The 20,912-nt window shown below is 41.1% G+C and overlaps 1 protein-coding gene across 6 annotated transcripts in view; it reads right to left on the reverse strand.

Annotated features, from left to right (window-relative positions):
• The window catches only part of GHR (growth hormone receptor), a 298,291-nt gene that overhangs the window by 257,579 nt on the left and 19,800 nt on the right, over positions 1-20,912 (reverse strand). The gene's annotated exons all lie outside the window — the stretch shown is intronic.

Here is a 20,912-nt window from a genome sequence, read left to right on the forward strand (position 1 = left end):
GTAAGAACATTTTCCCTGAAGTCAAATCACTGACAAAGTCATTAAGCTTGCCTACTGTGCTTCTTTCTAAATATACATTTATAGCAGGACTTGATTAGTTTTCTACCAAGAAATACATGTTTATTAAATTCTCTCTCATTCACCAAGACTCCTTATTTATCTTAGTAATTTTAATGGAAAAGTATATGAAACATTATTACATAAATGCTTACAGAGATTACAGTAATTTTATTATAAATCAAATAAATAAAAGGTCAAATAAATATTAAAATCTTTCAGGAATTGCAGTATAAGCTTTAAAATCATGAATCTCCTTACATTTTTATAACTTAGTCTTTAAATATTTACCAGCGTAATATTGAAGCTAAGTTATCATGACTCATTTTCTGGAAATGTATTGGTTTTTCAAAAGCTTAAAGGTAGAGGACATGTTTAGCACATTCTAGTTTTCCACTTCGGAAATGTTATGATGCAAAGCTACATCTCTCCAACAACAAAAGCTACACAATAGGAAGTGTTGGCATTTCAACCTTCTATCATTTCTGGATTTGAGGGCCTCCCTGTATATCATGTTCTTAAACACACACATTTTTGTTATCAAAATATCTAAGACAAAGTAGTCAGTCTCATAACCACAATAAGCCAGACACAAAGGAAGAAACTTATTCTCAATAATAAGGAACCAACTGAATCAACTGTAACTTTACACAAAACAAATATTTAGGTAATCTCATTATCTATTTGAAAACAGGTCTACTACATGGATCAAACAGTTTACATATGATGACAAAGTAGCTTAAATATATATCTGAATTAATAAAGGCATTAAAAATCTAAGTCTTCCCCCTTATATCCTGTTTGGGTGCAAAAGTAAAAAAAAAATCAACAACTATTACTGAATTTAATTTAGCTTCATTTTAATAAGCAACTTAAAAATTCCTATGGTCATGCTAAAGAAATTTATGACTCCGAGTCCAAGTTGAAACACTCAAATCATTCTAAAGACAGAAACAGAGCTATGACCTGTAACAGACTGATGAAAGAAAACCAACAATTCAAATAAGCCCTACACAGAGTAATTCCCAGTTTCTTTGTTCAAATCAGTATATCTGGATTGGAAACTGAACATTAGATTGGCCACTTATTTTTAAGAGTCAGCTTCCAAAACGGAGGAGGCAGCTCCTGGTCCCTGGGTCCCATGCCTCTGTCTGGAAGAGGAAGCTTGCACACCAGAGGGATTACTTCTATAACTCCTTAAAGGTGGCAGACGTGGAGGTGGTCTACCAGAAGCAAAGCCTCCAAGAAGCTAACACTCATTCCCTGTGCTTTCCCATTCTTCAACTTGTTCCCATCCACCTCTCCTGCCAGCACCCTGCTTCCCTAAGGCTAGATGCCTGCCTCACTTTCCCTAGATGAAATGCAGAATGATCTCTTTTCCCTTCTACATGTCCCCTTCCACAAATACTCCTGACACCAGCACTGAGCTAGGTGCTGAAGGCATAGTTGGAACCAAACACACACAGATGCACCCACATGGCGCTGAGGGGCTAGTGGGGGAAGGCAAGCATGAATCACATAACTGTAGAGAGAAACACACAGGCAGACAACGGCGGGGAGGAAAGGCCTCCCTAAGGAGATGACAACTGAACTGACAGTCATTACACAAGGGGGGCACAGTAGGCGGCAGCACCTGAGGACCTGAAAGGAGACAGATGTGGCAACTGCCGAAAAGGAGGGTTGTAATGTCAAGGTGGAGGGAAAAACAGCTGCCAGACCACGTGGCTTTGAGAAAAATGGTAAAGATTTATTCAAAGAACACTGGGGAACAATGAAAGAATTTTATGCAGATAATGAAATAATGAAGTCTAAATTTAGAAGAAAAAAAGTCACTCTGGCCAGAAAAGTCTCTGTGGCCAAATGTGGTGGACACAGAGAATGAATAAGGGGACAAAAGCCACCCATCAGCCAAGCAAAACTTAAACTTCACAACAAAACCATTCTGCAAGTTTGAAGAAAAAAGTAATGTGCTTCTACGGCTAGTAAACGGTAGAATTTGGATCTGAAGTTTTAAGTAATGTATCTACTAAATGTAAGTAATCTGCTTACATGGTGGTATTTCAGTTTATTCAGCTGCCATACAAAAGACCACAGACTAGGTGGCTTCAACAACAGAAAGCTATTTCTCACAGTTCTAGCCAATGCTGTTCCTGGGGAGACCTCTGTCTTGCAGATATCTCCTTTCTCTGTGTCCTTTCTCTGTGTCCTTGACTGTCAGAGAGAGCACTCTGGTATCTCTTTCTCTTCTTCTAAGGTCACAAGATGTATTGGAAGAAACAGCAACCCACTTCAGTATTCTTGCCTGGGCAATCCCATGGACAGAGGAACCTGTCAGGCTACAATCCATGGGGTCGCAAAGAGTCGGACATGACTTAATGACTAACACTTAGAACCTCATCTTAAATTTATCACCTCCACAGAGGCCTTATCTACAAATACAGTCACACTGGGGATTAGGGTTTCAACATAAGGATTTGGGGGGGACACATTCAGTCCATATATAACGTGAGTAGAAAATGATACATGCAGGATTTGAAAAGAGGATGAGGTGGTTAGATAGCATCACTGACTAAATGGACATGAGTTTGAGCAAGCTCCAAGAGATGGTGAAGGACAGGGAAGCCTGGCATGCTCCAGTCCATGGGGTCTCAAAGAATAGGACACAACTTAATGACTGAACAACAACAGAAAGTGATATGAGCAGGATTTGAATAGAGGTCTCAAATACCCATAATTGGTCCACTTACCAAGCTGTCCTCTCAAAGTGGGAAATACAGTAGCTTAAACTCCAAAGAGCTAGATCATTACTGTGTTAAGACAATGGGACTTAAACTCTAGTCCAGCTGGCAAACTCCTAAATTTCTTTTTTTAATAAGTCTTTAAATAGAGTAGGAGAGATGATAGAACTCAGCATTTATTCTTCACCATTTTCGCAAGATTAAAGAGTCAAATATTGGTTTTGTATGTGCCAAACAGAGAACTTTATGAGAAAGCTGTTTTAAAATAAATGTTTACTTTATCCCACAATATGAAAAACAAAAAATTTCTTGGGCAGCTATTTACTGGGAAAGATTGCATTTCCCATTATCATTATTGAATTCACTACAGTTATTATATATAGCACTAGTTACAGTAAGTATGCATACATCATACATACATATTCATATTGATATGAAGATATGCATACACATACGTATGTGGAAAACACCACAGGGATGGAGACCTAAGATTATGAATCCGATTTCAGCTTTTTTACTTTATTTTTTTTTTCATTTAATGAGTCAATATTGAAGTTTTTTTTTAATATATTTTTATTTTTACTTTATTTTACTTTACAATACTGTATTGGTTTTGCCATACATTGACATGAATCCACCATGGGTGTACATGCGATCCCAAACATGAACCCCCCTCCCATGTCCCTCCCCACAACATCCCTCTGAGTCATCCCCATGCACCAGTCCCAAGCATGCTGTATCCTGCATCGGACATAGACTGGCGATTTGATTCTTACATGATAGTATACATGTTACAATGCCATTCTCCCAAATCATCCCACCCTCTCCCTCTCCCTCTGAGTCCAAAAGTCCGCTATACACATCTGTGTCTTTTTTGCTGTCTTGCATACAGGGTCATCATTGCCATCTTTCTAAATTCCATATATATGTGTTAGTATACTGTATTGGTGTTTTTCTTTCTGGCTTCACTCTGTATAATCGGCTCCAGTTTCATCCATCTCATCAGAACTGATTCAAATGTATTCTTTTTAATGGCTGAGTAATACTCCATTGTGTATATGTACCACAGCTTTCTTATCCATTCATCTGCTGATGGACATCTAGGTTGTTTCCATGTCCTGGCTATTATAAACAGTGCTGCGATGAACATTGGGGGTACATGTGTCTCTTTCTATTCTGGTTTCCTCGGTGTGTATGCCCAGCGGTGGGATTGCTGGGTCCTAAGACAGTTCTATTTGCAATTTTTTAAGGAATCTCCACACTGTTCTCCATAGTGGTTGTACTAGTTTGCATTCCCACCAACAGTGTAGGAGGGTTCCCTTTTCTCCACACCGTCTCCAGCATTTATTGCTTGCAGACTTTTGGATTGCAGCCATTCTGACTGGTGTGAAGTGGTACCTCATTGTGGTCTTGATTTGCATTTCTCTAATAATGAGTGATGTTGAGCATCTTTTCATGTGTTTGTTAGCCATCCATATGTCTTCTTTGGAGAAATGCCTATTTAGTTCTTTGGCCCATTTTTTGATTGGGTCGTTTATTTTTCTGGAATTGAGCTGCATAAGTTGCTTGTATATTTTTGAGATTAGTTGTTTGTCAGTTGTTTCATTTGCTATTATTTTCTCCCATTCAGAAGGCTGTCTTTTCACCTTGCTTATATTTTCCTTTGTTGTGCAGAAGCTTTTAATTTTAATTAGATCCCATTTGTTTATTTTTGCTTTTATTTCCAGAATTCTGGGAAGTGGATCATAGAGGATCCTGCTGTGATTTATGTCTGAGAGTGTTTTGCTTATGTTCTCCTCTAGGAGTTTTATAGTTTCTGGTCTTACATTTAGATCTTTAATCCATTTTGAGTGGTGCTGGGAAAACTGGTCAACCACTTGTAAAAGAATGAAACTAGATCACTTTCTAACACCGCACACGAAAATAAACTCAAAATGGCTTTTTTACTTTAAAAGGCTGCTACCTCTGGCCATCCCAGGTGGTGCAATGGTAAAGAGTTTGCCTCCCAATGTAGAATACGTCGAAGATATGGGTTCGATCCCTGGATCAGGAAGATTCCCTGGAGGAAGAAATGGCAACCCACTCCAGGATACTTTCTTGGAAAATCCCATGGACAGAGGAGCTTGGCGGTCTATGGGGCTGTGAAAAGTCAGACACGACTTTTGCAGCAAGATAATTAGTTATGACAAGCACACAATCACACATAAAACAATGAGCTCAATTTATAATTTAAATTACTTAGCAGCCAAGCAAAACTGTGCCCTCATTTCCCTCCCAGTCCCAATAAATCTTTGCCTGACAAGTTAGTATGAGCTATCATCTAAGGGCAGATTCACATCATGTGTCAACAGAGGTTGACATATATACAGAGGTCGAATGTATACAAGCAACCTTTCAGCACCAAAAAATAGATATGGCTTCAACTAGAGAAATTAATCCATCACATTATCCATCCACACTGAAGACAGCTTGGCAGCAGTTGCCTTGAGACAGTGTGGAAGGGGACTCTGCAGGAAATCAGTAGGAAAACGAAATCAACTTTCAGCCTGGGTTTCAGAGATAAATTCACATTGTCCAACCAATCTAAAAGCCTTTAATGGGACTAAATCTCTCAAATGGAAAAATCTCCATGGATTATTTTTTAACAAACAACAATTCTATAACAAAAGAATGATCATCTCATATTCTGCATCACAATGAACATAGCGTACTTAAGATACACACAGGTAATTTCTAGAGTTGATGAAATACATTTCACTCATGATCATATTTTACCCTGGAAATACCCTTGTGGACAGAGATCAGGTGTATATTATAATCTCCATTTTTCTAGCAAGAAAACTAGTAGAGAGGCCCATGGTCATGTGGATAAGAAGTAATTTGCTTGAGTTATCACTGCAAATTTTTTTTTAAGGGAGGATATATAGTTTATAAGATAGATAAATTCAAGATTTTTGTAGTTGCATGAAATTTTGTAGTCCACCATGTGTAAATAACATCAATAGACAATAACAATAAATCCAGTGAAGTCACTGGTGGAACTAGGGAGAAAATATATTTAACATACAACAATGTGACATGTCTTGGTCACAACCAATACATATTTGAATTTGCCAAAAACAGAGATCTGGTTATACAGGTTAATGGATCTCACTTAACCTAGCGATGACATATGGGAAATCAAATAACTGGCTTTGCACCTCATTGTTCCTCATCTAAAAAACAGAAGTAATAAACAGCATCTAGTTCATAGAGTTGTGAGGAATAAATCAGATATCTATGAAAAGTACCTAGAAGTCATTAAATGCTATTTATTATTATCACCATATATAACATACCATAGGTATACAGTAGATCGCTTTGACACACATATATTTATATATAATATGAATGCTAATAGCAATATGTATCACATTACTCAATTATAGTATAATTATCTATATGCACTGCAATAAGTAAATTGCTTATTTACTTCTCTTTACAAGTTTGTACCCTTAAGTACCATCACTCTTAGTTAAAGTAAGAAAAATAGAGCAAGGCACAAAGGATTACTCACTTTGGGCAAGAGGTCTTATACCAACCAAGTACTTATTTTCAATCTGTAAAAAGTAAAATCTTATTATTTCAAATATACCCACTTAAATATCAAGATAGGCAGCTACCAATAAGCCACACAAATCAGCCCTTCCATCCAGGTATTTGCTCTCAGGAAGACACAAGAAACTGAAGGTGAGCGAGACTCTTGAGAGGCTTGTTTCCACAGCAAAAATCTCACAAGAAAGTGAGCAAAACCTGATAATTGCCTCTCTGCTCCCTTGGGAGGGCCAGTCACATCCCAACTAATGATCCAGCACTCAAACAGGAAATAATGAAAAAGAAGGGGGAAATTATCATTAAAAATCCCAGGAAGATGAATTAATCCCCTTCCTCCCCTTCCCACTTGCCCCCAGCGTGCGTCCTGTAAATAGTAGCACGTAGAATTCTGCTGTTAACACATTCTCTCTCCTTCCACTGGACCCTGGGGTTTTTCCATCTTCAAAGATTAAATTCCCTTTGATTTAATATAACAGCCAGCTTATAGATAAAGGTGCCATTTGTTTGCACCAGTTTTCTGGCTTTGGAAACAAGCAATTTAAATAATGTGAGACTTTAGAGACCTTCAAGTTCAAATGAAAATGCCTCCAAAGGCCAGGAAGGTAACACAAATAAGTGAAATAGGCCAGGTAGAAACTGGGGTTTATTTTGTTGAATTTTTACCACTCAGAATTACAAACCCAATTGCTGCCCAATCTTTCCATTTTTCCAAGAGAAACTGGAAATTTTTGAATGTTGACAACTAATTTAAAAGATTATTAAGCTCCATATCCATGTGCATATTAAACTCACCTGTAGATTTTCAGTTGGGAACGCCAGCCTAATCTGGTGAGTTTCAGTCCTAGCTTAAAAAAGAAAAACAGAATCACCCAGGAGCTACACTGTTACTGCTAAGTCGCTTCAGTCGTGTCTGACTCTGTGCGACCCCACAGATGGTAGCCCACCAGTCTCCCCCGTCCCTGGGATTCTCCAGGCAAGAGTACTGGGTAGGGTGCCATTGCCCTCTCCGAGGAGCTCACTAGTCTGCCTCAATTCATCAAGGGTAAGCTTTCAGGTGATTCTATTAGGCAGCCAGAGTTCTGGTCTAATCTATGAATTCTACAGAGAGGAAATAGTGGCTCAAAGACTAAAGCAACCTGAAGCTACCAGGAGAGAAAGAACCAGGGTTTTTACCCAAGATGCTGACCTAGCAAAACTTTACTATAAATGCTACTTTTCTTGCCAATGAACTGGCAACACAGTTTGGGCTCCAACACTGTTAAGTGTTCCAAATGCTTCCTCAACAGAAGTGTTAGGAAAAAGAGGATCATAGGATCAAGAACTAAGTTGAGTAACTCTCCTGCAACATTTGCATTGCATTGTAAATTCCCTGAAAGCAAAGGATTGGTGAGTCCCTCCCACACCACTGAGATAAGTCATCAGTTCAATAAACACTTGGTCAACAAATGACTTTGTGATTTTCAAAGTTCTATTCCTATATAAATTGGGAATAAAATTCCCTAAAAGCTCAAAAATCAGTTTTTTACAGAGCAATATCTAGAAACATTTCAGAGGAACAAATGATCAGGTCTCATCTACCTAGGAGGGAGATCCCTAGGTCACTGCTGCAAAGAGCTGTAAACAGTAACTGAAGGAATAAGCTGTTCACAAGAGCCCATCTTATTAGGTTTAAAGCTTCCTCTCTCTGCAACAGGACAAAAAGGAACAGACCACTCTATTTATGTCACTTTCATCACCACCACTAACTCAGAGCAGTTATTTTCCCTGGAGCTGAACCCTTGCCAATATCAATAGCCACAGCTTAAATATCCGGTTTGGTTTCTTGACTCCCTATGACAGAACCCTGCAATCACTTATCTGTCTGCACTTTTATTTCTTTTCACACACTACAGGGATGACTCACCTCAAAACATGGACTATGGCGTTGTGTTATACTGACATCTCAAAAGATTTGGTGATCGATACCAGGCTTCCTTTCAGCCTATAAAGATGCTGGAAATTCCCATTCATCGTGTAAGAGTAAGACAAGCTATTGCTCATTTGGTTTATTATTTAAAAACAAAAACAAAAACACACACTTCTGCCCTACCTGTCAGTCAACGCAATCCATTCCTCTCTCTTCTTCCTAGTGAGCTGTCGTTTTGTCATTGAACCAGGTTTGTCTTGCCAGGATGCACAGCAAAGCAAAATGCTGAGACGCCAAGGTTTGCAGCAAAGCAACCAAGTGAGGAGAGGGAACAAATCCTCAATCCACCTCCCGAAGAGGAGGGGCTGGGATATAGAGACGCAGCATGGGAGGCGTGGGGAACAGTGATTAGAAAAAGGTGCGGGAATCCCCCTTCTGCACAGGTGTAACTAGTCTACAGGTCTCTGAACCTCCTGAGGGTGGAGTTTTCGCCCTCAGATGTCAAAAGGTCACCAAGCAGACGCAAGCATGCCCAGGTGAAGGGTCTGTAGTCCTATCCAGTCTCAACCAGCTCAGTACCAACTAGAGGCTGCTGACTCCAAGTTCCTAAGAGATAACTTGGGCAAACATCTGATTGTTTAGGCAAGATACCGCTGAGAGAACCGGCAAGTCTTACAACAAACTTAATTAGTGAAGGCAGATGGGATGGATCTGACTGATTATCTGTGGTTTTATCTCTAAAAATAACAATTCTGATCGTGTCATTTACCTACATAAGAAATACTGGTGCAACTACCTACCTACTGGTGCGCCAGAAAAGGGCTGAGATCCCTGGGGCAATGTATGAACTCTTATCAACTTTTCCAACCTCGTTTCTCTTCACCTACCCTCAAAACATCCTCTGGTTCAGCCACCTTAAATCGCTTATCAAACACACCATCTTTTATAGGTCCATGAGTTATGAGCTGGCCCTTTAAGAACTCCCTTCCCCTTTTTCTCTACCTGGTGGGCCTTTCAAGAATCAGCTTAAAAGGCATATCTTCCAAGCCTTCCATGACTCTCCAGGACGGTGAGCCTCTGCCGCCTCCATCTCTCCTGCTTCCCTCTGGGGTTAGTTGTGAACTCGATTAAATGGCTTCAGGCTGTGTGCTCCCAAAGCCGGTGCCTGCCCTTCATCGCCTCCTGGTGCCTGGCTCATGCAGGCACTCCATATGGAATATAGGTTTGCCAAGTTCAGCCAACTGCTGCTGCCTAACCTGTGCAGATAAGCAGACAAATGGGTGTCCTAGGCGGTTCCGCCTCCTGCGGCAACTCTGGCTCCCATCCACAGTAAGCGTACTCACTGCTTGTGACTGTTTTGCTTAACCATGCTTTGGCTTCAACTGCTCCGTTGTAAGCCTCTCTTGTGAAAGAAAAATACTGGACAATCTCACTTACACAGAATCTAAAAGAGGTGAACTCATAAAAAAAAAGTACAATGGTGGCTAGAAGGGTTGGGAGTTGGGTGAAATAGGGAGAAATTTGTAAAAGGGTGTGAATCTTCACTTATAAAATGAACAAGTCCTGGAGGACTAATGTACAGCATGGTGACTACAGTTAACAATACTGTATTGCACACTTGAAATTTGCTAAGAGAATAGCTCTTACATGTTCTCCATCCCACACACAAATGGGAGGTGATGGATGTGTTAACTAACATTCATACGGTAACCATTTTACAATATGTTTACATATATCAGTTCAGTTCAGTTCAGTTCAGTTGCTCAGTCGTGTCCGACTCTTTGCGACCCCATGAATTGCAGCACGCCAGGCCTCCCTGTCCATCACCAACTTCCGGAGTTCACTCAGACTCACATCCATTGAGTCAGTGATGCCATCCAGCCATCTCTTCCTCTGTCGTCCCCTTCTCCTCCTGCCCCCAATCCCTCCCAGCATCAGTCTTTTCCAATGAGTCAACTCTTCGCATGAGGTGCCCAAAGTACTGGACTTTCAGCTTTAGCATCATTCCTTCCAAAGAAATCCCAGGGCTGATCTCCTTCAGAATGGACTGGTTGGATCTCCTTGCAGTCCAAGGGACTCTCAAGAGTCTTCTCCAACACCACAGTTCAAACGCATCAATTCTTTGGCGCTCAGCCTTCTTCACAGTCCAACTCTCACATCTATACATGACCACTGGAAAAACCATAGCCTTGACTAGATGGACCTTAGTTGGCAAACTAATGTCTCTGCTTTTGAATATGCTATCTAGGTTGGTCATAACTTTTCTTCCAAGGAGTAAGCATCTTTTCATTTCATGGCTGCAATCACCATCTGCAGTGATTTTGGAGCCCAAAAAATAAAGTCTGACACTGTTTCCACTGTTTCGCCATCTATTTCCCATGAAGTGATGGGACCAGATGCCATGATCTTCGTTTTCTGAATGTTGAGCTTTAAGCCAACTTTTTCACTCTCCTCTTTCACTTCCATCAAGAGGCTTTTTAGCTCTTCTTCACTTTCTGCCATAAGGGTGGTGTCATCTGCATATCAAAGGTTATTGATATTTCTCTTGGCAATCTTGATTCCAGCTTGTGTTTCTTCCAGCCCAGCGTTTCTCATGATGTACTCTGCATGCAAGTTAAATAAGCAGGGTGACTATATACAGCCTTGACATACTCCTTTTCCTATTTGGAACCAGTCTGTTGTTCCATGTTCTAACTGTTGCTTCCTGACCTGCATACAGGTTTCTCAAGAGGCAGGTCAGGTGGTCTGGTATTCCCATCTCTTTCAGAATTTTCCACAGTTTTCTTGTGATCCACACAGTCAAAGGCTTTGGCATAGTCAATAAAGCAGATCCTCACAAAAACGTACACAATATTATTAGTCAATTACCTCAATAAGGACTTTAAAATACATTGAAACCAACCAGCAAACAAAAATATGCTCTATTCTCAAACACACTGAGCTTAAGTCAGACCCTCCTTATTAAACATAATGTATGACATAAAAGTCAATGTTTCAATTTACATTCCCTTCTAGTGCAAGAGGGTTGCCTTTTCTCCACACCCTCTCCAGCATTTACTGTTTGTAGACTTTTTGATGATGACCATTCTGACTGGTGCGACGTTGAGCCTGGTACTGATGAACCTATATTCAGGGCAGCAATGGAGATGCAGACATAGTGATCAGACTTATGGACACAGTGGGGGAAGGAGAGGATGGGACAAATCAGGAAAGTAGCACTGAAACATACACATTACCATATGCAGAATAGATAGCCAGCGGGAACTTGCTGTATAGCACAGGGAACACAAACTCAGTGCCCTGTGACAACCTAAAAGGGTGGGATGGGGTAGGAAGTGGGAGGGAGGTTCAGGAGGCAGAGGACATATGTATACCTATGGCTGATTCACCTTGATGTATGGCAGAAACCACGGCAACACTGTAAAGCAATTATCCTCCAATTAAAAATAAATTAATAACAAAGTCAGTGTTGATTGAAGTATACTTTTCAAATCTGACATCATAGGCACTCTCTCTTGATATTTACCTGAATCTCTTTTGTGGTGATTTATTTATTTATCACATGTGTAGCTTTGTGACCATCACCACTGTTTAGATATAAACAATTCCATCACTAAGATCCTTTGGGAAAATCTTTTTAAAAAAAGTTTTTATTGGAGTATAGTTGCTTTACAGTGTTCTCTTATTTTCTACTGTATAGTTTTTTGCTGTGATTTGAATCAGGAGATATCAAGAATATCTTCAGAAAAGTCACCACCAGAGATGCAGGAAATAGAAAATCAGAGTCACGTCAAGTTTATAAATGAAAATAGATTCTAAAAACCACAATGATTACCAGACTACCAAGTCTTTACCCCAGAAAAAGGTCACGGTCACACTCACACTGCTGGTTCAGTACAGAGAGCTAGCTATGCCTGCTCTCAGAGTGGGTTATTATCTATTGACATCAGTGTCAATCCTGTAGAGCTTGATGGTGGCACAATTCCATCAATGATTCTCACTCATGATTGACTCATTTTTGTATCTGCTGGCCTTTAAAGATATCACGCATGCCTGTGTGCTCAGTCATTCAGTTGTGCCCAACACTGCAACCCCATGAAGTGTAGCCCACCAGACTCCTCCGTCCATGTGATTTTCCCAGAAAGAATACTGGAGTGGGTTGCCATTTCCTCCTCCAGGGGATCTTCTCAACCTAGGAACTGAACCCACGTCTCCTGCGTTTCCTGAATTGGCTGGTAGATTCTTTACCAGCGAGCCACCTGAGAAACCCCAAAGATACCACAGTGCCTTTATCAATAAGGTTACCTTTTGAAACTTGTATCATCAATTCCAGTTTAGTCTGAATGCATCCAAAACAACTTTATCACATACAGAATAAATGCAACAATTACAAATTACTGAATGCCCACTATAGCCCAGCACACTGCTAAGTTCTCTGGATGATATGCAAAAGAATAAATAAATAAAATTCTTTTCTTGATGAAACTAATAAATCAGAATGAGGGTTTACACATCAGGCCCCTTATTTTGATTTCTCTCAACAAGATCTCACAGAGCAGAGTGCTCAGCATCTGCAAGGCACCGCAGAGAGGCTACTGGGCAGACTGTGGACTTCATTCCCATATGTAGGCCATATACAGTTAGATAATACGAAAAACTTAAGTGAGAGAAAGTATGAGACTTTTCATAAATGCACTGAGGAAATGCCAGGGGGAGGAAAAGAGAGCTTCCAACTGGAGAGGGAGCAGATGCAGGAGAAGGATCAGACAGGAGCAGGCACTGTGGAGTCTGACGTTGTGGCCTTTGAGCTGAGCCTCAAATGATGAGTAGACTGAAAGGATGAAACAGAGAGAGAGAGATCACTGTGAAGAGAATAACATGAACAACAAATTGTTGGGCAGAAACAAATGAGATATTTTGAAGGCACAGGAGCAGTTCGGTTTGAAGCTTGGCAGAAAATTCAGATGGCTAAGTAAGTTGGGGTAATATCACAGGTCTCTGATCATGTGGCTAAGGCATCTAAAAATCAATCCTTAGGCTAATAAGATGATTTTTGAGAGAGTGGTCAGAACACCAGTTATTTAAGATGATTTGGCAATGATGTTGTTGTTCAGTCTATGAGTCGTGTCCAACTCTTTGTGACCCCAGGGCTGTAGCATGCAGACTCCCCTGTCCTTCACCATCTTCCAGAGTTTGCTCAGAGTCATGTCCATTGAGTTGGTGATGCTATCTAACCATCTCATCCTCTGAGACCCCCTTCTCCTTTTTGCAATAGTGAGATGAGATAAAGGAGGGTAAATAAGGACTTCTGTGGTTGTGGCTTCTGCTCCAACCAAGTGTATGAGCTGAACATGGTAGGGATCCTTCTGATTAATGTTCCCAGATACTGTCAAATGGAAATCTATTAATTGCTTGCTTCTCAGAGACTTGGCTTCAAACACATCATTATGAAGTCCCTTGTCACTGGCACTGAGCAGTCTGTGTACTTGCTACTGGCCCAGAACTGTTATATTACCAAAGTGCTAAAAAATGTGTACAGCAAAGTGCTCATTATTCCCAGCAAAGACCAAACCAAACTTGTAGTGTGATGTTTATGTTCTACACAGCACCTGATAGATACAAAGCACTCACCAAGTGTTTTTGTTGTTGGTTCCAGAGAAGACAATGCTCCCACTTGGCATTAGGTTAATTTTATATGTTCATTGGACTGGGTCACAGTGCCCAGATACATGGTCAAACACTATTCTCAGGGTGTTTTTTTGATGAGATTAACATTTACATCAGTAGACTTTATGCAGATTGCCTTTTGGGATGTGGTGGACTCACTAAACCAGCTGACGGACTGAATGGAACAAAAGACCGACCTCGCAGTCAGGGAGAATGCTGCAACAGACAGCTGAGTTTGAAGTGCAACATCAGCTCTGCTCCCGAGCTCTAGCCCACCCTGCAGATTTTGAGCTTACTAGCTTCCATAATCGGAGAAGGCGATGGCACCCCACTCCAGTACTCTTGCCTGGAAAATCCCATGGATGGAGGAGCTTGGTAGGCTGCAGTCCATGGGGTTGCTAGGAGTCGTACACGACTGAGCAACTTAACTTTCAATTTTCACTTTCATGCATTGGAGAAGGAACTGGCAACCCACTCCAGTGTTCTTGCCTGGAGAATCCCAGGGACAGGGGAGCCTTGTGGGCTGCCATCTATGGGGTCGCACAGAGCTGGACACGACTGAAGCGACTTAGCAGCAGCAGCAGCTTCCATAATGGTGTGAACTAATTCCTTCAATCTCCTTCCCTATGTATACACATTCTATTGGTTCTGTTTCTCTGGAGAACCCTCATACAGTGGTAAAACATGCCAGAGTTTTCACAACCTGCTTCCTGTCTACCTGAATCTTCTTATGATCATCTTCTCCAGAAAATTCTCTTGACATGAAATTTATGGGATGACAGATGAGGATTATCAGCTGGGTGCTGTTAGTTGCTCCTTGTGTCTGACTCTTTATGACCCCATGGACTGTAGCCTGCCAGGCTCCTCTGTCCATGGGATTCTCCAAGCAAGAATACTGGAGTAGATTGTCATTCACTTCTCCAGGGGATGTTCCTGACTCAGGAATTGAACCCAGGTCTCCCACGCTGCTGGTAGATTCTTTAACATCTGAGTCATCAGGGAAGCCTGGGAGTAGGAGTATTTAGCTAGATTTGCTGGGCTTTCTTAGGCAATAGTTGTGCCTATGAGCCCTGTGTATTTAATAAGCAGTCTGCTTAGCCAGACATTAACAATATAACGGCCTTCTATTTAACATGTAGAGAACAGAAGTGAGTTTTCTGAACTGAAAAGACATGGCAGTGATGATCTTTGTTACTGACTTCCAGATAAAACATTGATGTAACCTCACATCTGATTTCAATGGACCATGATAAAGCCACCAAGCCCAAGGATCTGGGCTAACAAAGGGCCAACCAGGATCCTTACGGGAACCCAAGCCCCACATTCAGACCTCTGTAGCCAGACTAACAGCATCCCATGCCAAGGAAGCCTAAGTGGTGTCCCTCCAAAGAGACTGTAGTGAACAAATATTACCATGTTTCCAGTTCCTGTTTGCATCAGCTCAATCCCAAAGCATCAGATAATTTGTCCTAAATTGTACATTTCATTGTTGTTTAGTTGCTAAATTGTACTGGACTCTTTGCAACCCTATGGGCTGTTACCAACTAGGCTCCTCTGTCCATGGGATTCTCCAGGCAAGAATACTGGAGTGGGTTGCCATTTCCTTCTCCAGAGGATCTTCCCAACCCAGGGATCAAACCCACATCTCCTGCATTGGCAGACTGATTCTTTACCACTGAGCCACCAGGGAGGCCCTCCTGAATTGTACTAGCTTCCCTATAATAATCTTTGCTTCTTTGCTATGGATTTCTAAAATCAAAGAGAATGAGCAAGAAGGAAGGGCCTATGACTTCAGTTTGTGAAGAAGGAAATGCTTGATTTCAGAGTTTTTGTTCTAAAGGCACACTTTTTTGACTGTGCTCTCTAATTACGTCTTCATCTTGATTTCATACTGCTAGTATCTTTTTTCACTATGGACTTAATCATTTCATCATATTCCTGTCTTTGGTTTGTTTTTACACTACATCCCTATATTCCTTTTTGAAAAAAAGCACTGGAATCACCAGTGAGCTTTAAACAATCAAAGGCACCCCCCTTAAGAATTTGAATTTATTTATTCTTGGGTGCAGCATCCTGTTCTTATCACTGACTTCTATTCTTCTACCACATTTAATCAACTCCTCTGATTCCTACTCTCTCCCCATCTCATCTTAACTTTTTCTTCTTAACCAGCTTAGGTCCTTGGTTAGTCCTTTCAGTGGCTCCCTTGTTCCTGCCATCTTTTCATCACAGCTCTCTGACAAAACCCAAGGCCTAGAGGATTCCACTTTTCCTGTGTGTGGTAATGTCTGAATGCCTCTGGAAAGCAGCAAATACTTTATCCTTTTAACAGTGTGCCACCATAAATTTGTGATCATCAATCTCAACAGGGCCTTCAAGTAATAACTAGGGATCCTATTAAGCTTTACTAGTTTATTCCCTTTCCTATTCAAGCTGTCTCTGTCCTCTGCAAAAATTTGAAACTGCTTCCTTTCTTTGCTAGGATGCCATCCCTTTCTCTCTCTCATTCAACTACTTTCCAAAATTGATAGAAGCCATGAAGTAGAAACGCCTTTAACTTGCAGCTACCACACTCGGCATCTGCACCCTTCCCTTCTTCCCTCCTAGTACAGAAGGGCAGGGATCCTCACTCCTCTCTCATTCCTCTAGCTGTTCTCTGAATATCTTCTCAGGAATCCTGCACGATGGATTACCCACCCTCTCTCTAGCTTCAATCCACCCCCTCACCTTCGCATTGCTCTTTTCCATCAACCCTCAAATAAGTTCAGGTTTCTCATCCTTAGAAACATCTCCCTTAGCTATATTTCCTCCTCCAGTTAGAGCTCCATCCTTCTGTTTCCCTCAACAGCCAAATATCTTGAGTTATCTTCTATCCACTGTCCTCCTTTCTTCACGTCCTGCTTGCTCCCCATAACACTTCACTCCGGCCTCTGTCTCCATCACTACAGCAACACAGCTCTCCTTAAAGTCCTTCCAGACATCCATTTCACTAACCCAATGGACACTTTCAGGGCTTTTTCTTTCTTTTTTTAACTTTACCCCTCATCAGCATCGTATATGATTCTGTTTCCTTGGCCTCTGAGATGACACTCTACGATCTTCCCTGTCACAGCTTTCACTCTTATTTGTCAGCTTCTCTTCCATGTAGCTTTCAAATGTTGGATTCCTCAGGACTCAGGTTGACTCTTTCTTTTCTCACTCTGCTTTCACTCTGGGAGCTCAGAGTGATATCTTTGTGGCTTCAATACTGTGTGGAAACCACTGACTTCCAAATTTTTTTCTCCAGATACCTCTGATCCGGGACTAAGACTACAATGGGTCTCCTTATGAATGTCTTACAAAAGCCCCCTCTGAAAATGTCCCCATATTAAACACTGTCTCCCAACCTATGCCTGGTCTCCCTCCAGTGCTCCCCATCCATCCGAAGAAGCCAAATACTGGGAAGTTTTACATGGCATTCCTCACCCAATCATTTCCAAGTCAGCACCAAGTCCAGTCCACTTTCCTTCATAAATAAGTGGTAAACCCATTAACTATTGTTGAAAGTTCAAAGTGTTAGTTTCTCAGTCATGTCCGACTTTTGCGACTCTATGAACTGTAACTCACAGGCTCCTCTGTCCATGGAATTTCCCAGGCAAGAATACTGGAGTGAGTAACCATTTCCTTCTTCGAGGGATCATCTTCCTGACCCAGGGATCAAACCCAAGTCTCCTGCAAGCAGATTCTTTACCATCTGAGCCACCAGGGAAGCCCCAACTCTGGTCCAAGCTACCAATATCTCTGGCCTCCGGCAGATGTAGAATTCATCTCCCTGAATACCTCTTTCCACTTGTCCTTCATCCATTCTTCATTATAGAGCCCCTTCATTCTTCAGTCTCCTTAAAATGCAAACCTGATTCTGTCACCCTTTTGCTTCAAACTCTTCAATGATTTTCTATTGTCTCTTCTATTAAGAAAGACTACACTGCAGACTGCTAGGCCATGTGAGATCCAGCCCCTGCTTCCTCCTCTGGCCTCCAAGGCCATGCTCGTCACTCCCTGGGCTCCGGCTGCACTGACTGTTTTCACTTCTCAACGGTACTGGGTAACTGGCTCCTGTTCCCCTGCCCACATTGCTCTTCCCTCTTCCTCCTACTCTTACTCCTTTAGATTTCAAAATCTTCTTCTGAAAGTCTTCCCTTACCACCAAGCTCCCACCTGAATTAGGTCTCCTTATTCTTTTATTCCACAGTATACTTAAAACTGCTTTTAATTATACTTGGTTAATGTCCTTCTCCATTGTAGACCATGAACTCACATGAGGCAAAGGCTATGTCTGAGTTGCTTATTATAGGATTCCAGCACCCAGTCCCCGCTCTGCTGGGCAAAGTATAGACTGAATTAATGAGTGATTTGAGAGTGAGTGAATGAATGAATTATGGTAATGATGGCTCTTTATACTTAGGCTATCAATATTCATCTTTATCCTCCCCTGCAGCACAAACCCATGAGTCAAAGTTAAGCATAAACTATCAAGTCCAGTTCAATATAAAAAGTATTTTTTACTTAATTTTCAGGGTGTAAGCTGCATGGAGGAAAAAAGATTGAAAGGGAAGTACTAGCAGGGTCTAAACTATGTTCTCCAACATAGGGAAGGAAAACCAGCATCTCTGTATTCATTCTGAATACCAAGCAAGAACTAGTCATATCCACTTCATGAATAATTCCTTAACTTACTTAAATCACTTTGCAAGTATATAAGAAAAAAGTTACCTTTACATGTTTTTTAAAAAGGCAAATCATTTAGAGTCTTCCATGAGGATCTTAAATGCTCTAAATTCAGTACATATACATGTACTAAATCCAACATTAACCCATCTCTCTCCAGCTCTGAGAGTCCATCTTTAAATAAGTTTACAGTACTATGTCCCAAAGTCTTATTCAAATTCTTGGGTTTAAGCTCAAAAGATATTAATCAAAGTCCAAGTAATTTATTAAACTGTAAGTGGCCATAAAGCAAAGTTAATGCAATTTGGCAGGCAGAGCAAACCAAGACATGGCTTGACCTATGAGCTTTTAGGACCCCCTTTGAAAAGTTGAGTGAAATCACTAGGGAAGAGGTTAAAATTCAACTTTGTTTTATATCCCTCTTTAAATACTTTACAGTGCAAACATGCTCCTGACGATCTAAGATTATGAGTGATAACTTACCAAACAAAATATTTCCTGAGTTTTCCCACGAGGATTTTTTTAAAAGTTCAAAATGCTATCTTCAGCAATGTGGTTATTATTAATATCCTTCCTTTTAAATCACGGATTTTTAAGGCAGTTGTCCTTTGAATTACAAAATCCCAAATCCCAGGGATGTCATTATAATTATTATGTTAACGGGTCATTAACATTTTACTACTTATATTTGGCAGTTGTTTTTTCTGGAAAATTTCCCTTTGCTATATTAATATTTCAAAATTTAAGATTTACTGAAATTAAGACAATTTATTTTTTTAAAGTGATCAAGGCAGTGTTAGGCTGCCTTAGTTATCTATCACTGCATAACAAGTTAACTCAAAATGTAGCAGTTTAAAACAACAAACATTTATTATCTTACAGTCTGTGGGTAGGGACCTAGAAGAGGTTTAGCTGAGTGATTCTAACTCAGGGTCTTTCACAAGGTCACAGTCAAGATGTTGGCAGGAAAGGGTCATTCTGAGGCTAGACTGGGGCTGATGGCTTCATCTCCAAGGTCACGGTGGTTATTGTCCAGAGGCTTTGGTTTCACATTGGCTACTGGGCTGGGGGCCTGGTTTCATTCCACACTGGCTGTGGGAGTCTCTCACTCTCTTTCCATGTGGGCCTCTCCACAGGGCAGCTCAACACGTGGTTGTTGGTTTCCCCCGGAATGAAGGATCCAAAAGACAGAGCACCCAAGACAGAAGCCGCAGTGCCTGTGGGTGATCTGGACTCCAAAGTTTCGAATCATCGCTTCTACTTTATTCTGTTCCTTAGAAATGAGTCACCAAGTCCAGGTCCCACTCTGAGGGAGAGAAACCTGGAGTCCACCTCTTGATGGGAATAGTAGCAAAGAATTTGCGGATATATTTTTAAAAACCACCCCACAGGTAGTGGCTAGAAGCGTGGGAGTTGGAATTGGGAAGGTAGGCGATTGAAAACTGATTGTGCTACTTACAGCTGCGGGTCATTGAATAAATTATTCAACCTCCCTGGGGCATAGTTTCACCAAATGTAGAATCAGGTGGCTCCTGGGGGTATTGTGTGGGATTAAGTAACATAACATGAAAAAAGGCCTTGGAATAGCTTCTGGTAATAGAAAGTACTTTACTGTTGCCCATACAACAGTAGCTGGCGAAGCAAACTACTGAATGCCCACCAAGTAGAATATACACAGTCCCTTGCCCTGTGCATGGGTGCTAAATCGGTTCAGTCGTGTCCCATTCTTTGTGACACTATGGACTGTAGCCTGCCAGGCTTCTCTGTGGGATTATCTAGGCAAGAACACTGGAGTGGGTTGTCATGCCCTCCTCCAGGGAATCTTCCAAATCCAGGGCTCAAACTCACGTCTCTTTAGTCTCCTGCATTGGCAGGTGGGTTCTTTACCACTAGTGCCACTGGGAAGCCTCCTTTGCCCTGTGAGAGCTCATAATCTCACCATTATGAAAGTAAATCTGAATTTAGACATAGAAAAGTTAATGTGACATAGAAAAACTAATTTTTCCTCTAGAAATCCAAGGGCTTCCTAAAGAGAACATGTAGTTCCTAAAGAGAAGTGTTCAGAAAAGCAATCTAAACAAAATAAGGGAATATATGATGGTTTAAATATGTTTGGTTGCCTGTGTGCTTTTTTGTTCTTTTTGAGAAGACAGGCTCTTCCTTCAATTTACTTTTTCTCAGAAGCATCATGTACAAAACAGAGGTAAGCACAGCACTTGGCAGAGGGAAGCCTGCCGTGCAGT

Source organism: Ovis aries, chromosome 16, assembly GCF_016772045.2.
Source record: "Ovis aries strain OAR_USU_Benz2616 breed Rambouillet chromosome 16, ARS-UI_Ramb_v3.0, whole genome shotgun sequence".
NCBI classification, from domain to species: domain Eukaryota; kingdom Metazoa; phylum Chordata; class Mammalia; order Artiodactyla; family Bovidae; genus Ovis; species Ovis aries.